The sequence below is a fragment of the Bidens hawaiensis genome, unplaced genomic scaffold (assembly GCF_021521415.1).
Source record: "Bidens hawaiensis isolate Kalapana, Puna unplaced genomic scaffold, B.hawaiensis_p1.1 tig00003775_1, whole genome shotgun sequence".
NCBI classification, from domain to species: domain Eukaryota; kingdom Viridiplantae; phylum Streptophyta; class Magnoliopsida; order Asterales; family Asteraceae; genus Bidens; species Bidens hawaiensis.
The window spans coordinates 158,195-165,529 of record NW_027491217.1 but is presented as its reverse complement, the minus strand read 5'-3'; the positions used below and the strand labels follow the sequence as shown (position 1 = coordinate 165,529).

The window sequence follows — 7,335 nt, the reverse complement described above, 5'->3', positions numbered from 1 at the left end:
TGTTAATCACACATGGTTATATATGTGTAATATTAGTTACAAAATAAGTGTTAAGAGTCATAGATGCTCCAACAATCCACGTCTTCGTCACTCTCAACAATTAAATCGTGAACTTTTATGACATGGTCAATATCTTATAATAATGTTCGAAATGGTTATGAACATTAGTGAAAAATTATAACCGCTTAATCTCGTTCAAAACATCCCATTTTGTTGAAATATATAAATAATTTAATTCAAAGTCAAACACGTGATTCGGATAATTGTTTTCTTATTATTTGATTTTTGTTGTTTATATGATGATGGAATGATGGTCCGTTGTTGAGATCATGAAAGGAATTATGTTGTTGGGCATGAAGCCGGAAGTAGCCAAGACCATGGAGTTAATGTTTGACTATATTTGTAGGTCTTAGAAAGTTGAGGCTCTTTAAGCTAACACTTAAACTTGGAAGCCTTAACGAGCATTTTCTTGACTTTCCTTTGTCAAAAGAACGTTAACGAAGAAATAAGTACGGATTCCTCAACCACGTAAAAGGATTTTTCCTAAATTATCTCTTCTCCAACGGCACTCGGGAATGATCTTGTGACTATAAAGGTTGTGCTTTCCATATAAAAAGAGAGGAAGAACCATCACAATGTAGTCTTTAATCCTTTTGTTATTATTAGGGTTTCATCCTGATTTGTTTTCTATAATCCGTATGAATTTATTTGTAGTTTGATTATTTGAAATAAAGAAGCTTTTGATTACATGTTTATGAAACGTTTCTTTCTTGTAGAAGTACCTTTTTACAAATGATTAAGAGCATGGCAAATGGATCGGTTTAAGGGGGGGGGGGGGGGGGAGGGGATGAGGTAATTGAGTTCTTTACCAGGAACTTCTAAAACTGCGTGGTTTGAATGGGGAAGGAGGAAATAGGTGAGAGGGCGTCTCATTCGGATTTACATATATGATATAGAGAGAGAGAGAGAGAGAGAGAGATTATACGAGTAAGGCGAGTAATACTTGGGCAAGTGAGAGAGGGTGTTGACGTACTCATCTTTAATCTCACCCAGACCATCCAAAAATAAGGATGGAGTGAATGATACGACACATAATGATGCAAACGAGTTGAACCGCTCGCGAGTTACTCGATATTAGATTGATAAAAAGAACTCGAAACGAGCTGAGCCCACGCCTCAAATAAAGTTCGTTTAGTTATCTTGTATTAATTTTTACTACTCTGGACTTCTATGTATTAATTTCACACTCCACAACCGAACTCGAGCCTAACTTTAGCATGTTTAAGAACCTTGCTCGATGATAGGCGTGCAAACAAGCCGAAACACTCTTAAGATACCCGAAATCATTTCGTTAAATGTTTGAATTAAACCAAACTTACACCAAAACTCATTTAATAAACGAGCCCGAGCCTGACCCCGAGCTTCACCTTTCTTATAGCTTCACCTTCTTATATAAAGTTCAACTATACACACTACTTAACCGATAATATTATAGGCTTTAAAATAAAACCTGTCATCTACAACCATTAAGCACCAACAATGGCGACATCTTTCAGCTACACACCAAAACTCACAACCACTCTCTCATCTTCAACTCTCCAAACCTTACTACGCAACCACAAGTTCTCAATACTCAACCGTTATCCATTCATAACCACACCTCAATTACCTTCAACCACAAAAGCCCTAGGGTTTCTATCCAGTACCAGCCGTCAAGCCGCGATTAGGTCGCGCCGGTTTGTCACCAGAGCTGAGTCGGCTAACGGCGCCGAGCCGAGAACCTATGACTTTGACTTGTTTACTATCGGCGCCGGTAGTGGCGGCGTCAGGGCTTCGCGGTTTGCGGCTAATTTTGGCGCCTCGGTTGCTGTTTGTGAGCTGCCGTTTGCGACTATATCGTCTGAGACTACTGGCAGTGTTGGTGGAACGTAAGTTGTTATTATTATTATTATTATTGTTGTTGTTGTTGTTTAATTATGAATTGAATTACAGTTAGGTGTTATTATTATTATCATTATTATTATATTGTATAATTTAATTATGAATTGAATTACAGTTAGGTATTATTATTGTTATTATTATTACAGTTAGGGTTGTTATGGTATGGAATTAGTGATATTTAAATAGACGTGAAATGATGCTGGATTTGTTAGGTTTATGAAGCTTAGAAACAACGCAATTCGTGTGACTAGGGCTGTAAATGAATTGAACCGAACCGGTTCTTGTTCATGTTTGTATGTAGGTGTGCATACGAGTTGAGCTACTCGTGAGCTACTCGAACTTGCGAGCCTATCTTTTTTGAGCTCGAGCCGAACCTAAGCCTCAGGCTCGAGCATTGTATGGGAAGCTCGTTGAGTCTTAACGAGCCTTGTGTATTTTTAAGTTTGACTTCTTTTGGACTTCTATATTTTAAATTCACACTGCAAAGCCGAGGACACAAGCTTGAATGAGCTCCCGAGCTTAGTCTCGTTTGAGGTTTAAATCGAATCACAGCTAGGTGTTATTACGGAATTAACAGTATTCGGATAGATGCAAACTGGTATTGGATCTATTAGGTTTATGACGCTTAAAAACAACAGAATATTAGTGACTAGGGTTGTAAATGAACTGAACAAATCCGACAAGTGAATGGTTCACGAACACACACGAACAGAAGACAAATGGGCACAAACAATGTTTATGTGATTTGGCTAACCGAGAATGGTCAGTGCCAACAGTTTGGTCATGCTACCAAGTTTATGTTGGTTTTTTTAACGTTCATATTCATATGTTAATTTACATATAGAGTAATCTCATACTACTCATATATATTTTGTTTTCTAGTTAATAACTCTGATTAAATCTCTATGGTAAAATTAGAAAAGCCATTAAAGAAGATTAAAAACCTTTGATGAACAAACATAAACAAGCAAACATTAACGAACATAAATGGATGTAAAAGAACACATTATCGACCGCTCACAATTGAACGAACATAACCTCTGTTCTTGTTCGTTCATTTAGTTAATCAAACGAAATTCCTTGTTCATGTTCTTTAATTTATTAAACGAATGAACATACATGTACCTCTTGTCGAGCAGTTCACGAACGTTCAGTTCAGTTACAGCCCTACGAGTGACTATGCTAGTTTATGGTGAATTTAACCATATATCACTGATGTAATTGATTATTTGTATTTATATATGGTGGCATGAATATTTTAATCTGAAGACAAACTAATATTTGGAATGAAGGTGCGTGCTTCGTGGATGTGTACCGAAGAAACTGCTTGTGTTTGCATCTAAATATTCTCATGAGTTTGAGGAGAGCCTTGGTTTTGGATGGTCGTACAACTCTGAACCAACACATGATTGGAGCACTTTAATGGCTAATAAGAATGCTGAGTTGCAACGGCTGACTGGAATCTACAAAAACATTTTAAATAATGCAGGTGTCAAATTGATTGAAGGACGCAGAAAGGTTATGCTCTTTACCTTTTAAATTACTTTTCGATTTTTGTTTTTGTGACTACGTTTAGAAGAATGTTTTGTGTAAATGTTTATGTTTGTAAGAAACCAAAATTATCTCCAAGATTTTGTTATCATGAGTTTTAAGTTGTGAGTTTGAGTATGATATTTTCACAGTTTTGCACAAATGGTGAACAAAAAGAACACCTGTTGACTATTTTGACTTTGTTGAGTTTGATTTTGAGTCATGAATTTCTGTTTGTTAAAACTCACGTGTGTTTCGTTTTAGCCATCACACTTTCTTTTGCATTTAGAATTTTGGATTATTAAAAGATGACTTTGGGTCATTTTGTAATTGGTAACTGCGATTTTTCTGTATGAACTTTTACAATGTATATAAATCTAACATTTTTAGAAATAACATTTGCATCTTTATAAAACAACGTTATCATTTTCGACAGCCGGTTACAGAATGTTACAAACGGTATACAAAGCCATCTATAATGACTCAAGTGTAAAAAACTAGTATGACTAAAACAGCAGAAATGTGAAAGCATCTTGTTTTATTATGGAAAAACCTGAATTTTTGTTTATTTTTTTACTTTAATTTTACCATGTCAATAAAAATATGTTGCATTCTTGTGAAATGAATTTTGATCATGTTGTGCAATGAAAAATTACAATTCACTAGACTGTTTCATTCACAAAAGAATGTAGATATAAAATAAGACATACTAAAGCTTCATTATGTTTTAAGAGACATTTATTTAACGTTTATTTTGTATATTTTTCAAGCAGATCGTCTACCCACACACAGTGGATGTTGATGGAAAACTCTACACTGCAAGAAACATTTTAGTTTCAGTTGGTGGACGCCCATTCATTCCAGATATTCCTGGAAAAGAATACGTGATAGATTCGGATGCCGCTCTTGATTTGCCATCAAAACCTACAAAAATTGCAATCGTTGGTGGTGGTTATATTGCGCTTGAGTTTGCTGGTATTTTTAACGGTTTGCAAAGTGATGTACATGTATTTATTCGTCAAAAGCAGGTTTTACGTGGGTTTGATGAAGAGGTGAGAAATTTCAAACAAGACTTATACGGTATATAAGAGAGAGTCGATTTTTCAAACTTACATATTTGGCTTTTCATTACAAACAAACCAATATTCTTGCAAAAATGCAAATGAAAGTTGGCCTCTCAATAATATAATTATCTTGTAGTTTATGAGAGCTATTGTGTTTAAAAAAGTAACCTTTTGACCTAAACAGATTAGAGACTTTGTAGCTGAACATATGTCATTAAAAGGGATTGAGTTCCACACGGAGGAATCGCCGCAAGCGGTTATCAAATCTTCAGATGGGTCATTATCCTTAAAAACTAATAAAGGAACAATTGACGGCTTCTCACATGTTATGTTTGCCACAGGACGCAAGGCCAACACAAAGGTACTTCTTTTTTCAAGTAAAATATGAAACAAATAACCGTTGTATTGTTTGTTGCATCTTGAAACTACGTTTTTTTTTTTGTAATTTTGTCTTCGTTCAATATTGCAGAATTTGGGATTGGAGACTGTTGGTGTGAAACTGGACAAAAATGGAGCAATACTGGTATGTTTATATTTTTGACCTTTTGTGGTCTGTATATAATATATATATGTTTGTGGGTCATTTTTCATATTATTTCTTAACTCATATCTTTGATGATGTATAGGTTGATGAATATTCACGTTCATCGGTTCCATCCATCTGGGCAGTTGGAGATGTTACTGATAGAATGAATCTGACTCCTGTTGCTTTGATGGAAGGTGGCGCATTAGCCAAAACCCTTTTTGCAAATGAACCCACAAAACCCGATTTTAGGTAATTTTTGACTTTCAACTTGACCAATTGTATAGAATATGTGCCTCGTGGCTGACTATTTTATTGTTTTGCAGGGCTATACCTTCTGCAGTATTTTCTCAACCACCAATCGGTCAAGTCGGTCTTAATGAGCAACAGGTGACACTCATTATATTTGATTTATTTGACAGTTTGACCTGTTAGGAGATAAAACACAACCAGAATCGGCCTGTTTAAGTAAACGGATCGAAATTTCATCTTTGAATTTGGTATTTACATTACTAGTTCATACATAAATTGCAGGCAATAGAAGAATATGGTGACATCGATGTTTATACAGCAAACTTTAGGCCCTTAAAAGCTACTTTATCAGGCCTTCCGGATAGAGTTTTCATGAAACTTGTAGTGTCTGCAAAAACGAACCAAGTGGTTGGGTTACACGTGTGGTGAAGATTCTGCAGAAATTGTTCAGGTTGGTTACAAGTTACATCTTCTGTTTGCATTCTTGTTTTTTCCTTCTTTTATTTTATGGTCTAATTTATGATAATCAAATTATAGGGATTTGCTGTTGCTATCAAAGCTGGGTTGACCAAGGCGCAGTTTGACTCGACAGTTGGTGTTCATCCTACATCAGCAGAGGAATTTGTCACCATGAGGACACCCACAAGGAAAATTAGAAATTCTTCGTCTGGGGTATGATATTTATCGATGCTTTCTGACTTTTTAAGTAAATATAGATTAAATGACCAAAGAGGACATTTTTTTTTGCTCAAAGCGTTGTATAATTATTAAAATGATATATTTTTTAAAATCATATATGACACACTAAGCGTTTCATTTATAAAGAAATTTATATAAATCACAACTGAAAATGAAAATCTATTCAGGGTAAGACAGATTCTGAGGCCAAAGCCGCTGCAGGAGTTTAACAAGAGACGAGTCAGCTGATTGCATTGCAATGCTTATAAGGTAATAAACAGTTACATTTTAACCAAAACCTGTTTTGATCCGTTACCCTGTTGGGCTCATCTCGCCACCTCTACTTTAAATTATCATCGTGTTCTTGAATGTATACAATTCATATGCTTATATCTCATTTCCATGACAAAAATTCGCAATAGGTAATTGGTTAAGCACAAACTCCTACAGGTGAGAGCCTTAATATGTGAGCGGAGATGTTTTTGTTGACATGAAGAGGCGTGGTCATATTCCAAGATCTACTGATGAAGGTCAACTATATTTCACAATGTTATTACTTTTAGTGACTCGTTTATTGGTTGAAACTAGTACATACACGTGTATTTATTATTTTTCGTGATTAAAGATATAGCAGATGCATGTTATGTTCATGGACTATTTTTGTGGTTAAGTTACTGATAGGTTTTCGTCGGTTTTTTATTTCAATAAATCATCTTATATACAATCTTCATCAGTTTAATAGTTTATTATAAACTCATTAGGCTTCCCGCTAGAGCTAGGTGGAAATAAGACCCAACGTAGTGAGGCGCCATCCACCTCAAAAGCGGCCCATAGCCACCGCCCTCCGGGGCGCTTTGGAGGGGGTGGGCGCTTCATACACATCGCCGAGTGGGGGGATGTGGTTGGGGGGGGGGTGTGGAATGTGACTGGTAGGTTTGTTTTTTGTTTATTTTGATAATAAAACAATAATGGAGTAACGATTTAAAGGGGCTCCATCCACTGCATTCATTTTAGTCAAAAAAATCCATATGCTGACGTGGCGTCAAATGTCGCACAATGTCCACAAAGGGGCTTCATTCACTACACGTGGTCTAATGATAAAAGGCTAAAGGCCAAACCAGTTTATTTTTACCCGAGTAAAATTAAAAGCAACTAATTTGGAGCTAATTTTATTTTAACATCACTACTACAAATGTCCAGTCACAAATATACAAGGCTATATGTAGTGGGCGCTGGTTAGGGGCGATGTTTGCGCGATTTGGGTCGGGGGCGGGGTTAGTTTGTCGCCGGTTTGTTTGAATAATAATATAATAATAATAATGTTACCGATGGGTAACGGCTATATAT

At 35.9% G+C, this 7,335-nt stretch overlaps 1 pseudogene across 1 annotated transcript; it reads left to right on the top strand.

Annotated features, from left to right (window-relative positions):
* Positions 1–1,442: 1,442 nt before the first annotated feature.
* On the top strand, positions 1,443–6,685 carry LOC143624378 (glutathione reductase, chloroplastic-like; annotated as a pseudogene). The gene is made up of 11 exons (XR_013152098.1): positions 1,443–1,928; positions 3,234–3,459; positions 4,245–4,523; positions 4,720–4,896; positions 5,005–5,058; positions 5,162–5,310; positions 5,385–5,448; positions 5,593–5,761; positions 5,848–5,982; positions 6,177–6,258; positions 6,411–6,685. The product of XR_013152098.1 is annotated as a glutathione reductase, chloroplastic-like (transcript).
* The last annotated feature ends 650 nt before the right edge of the window (positions 6,686–7,335 follow it).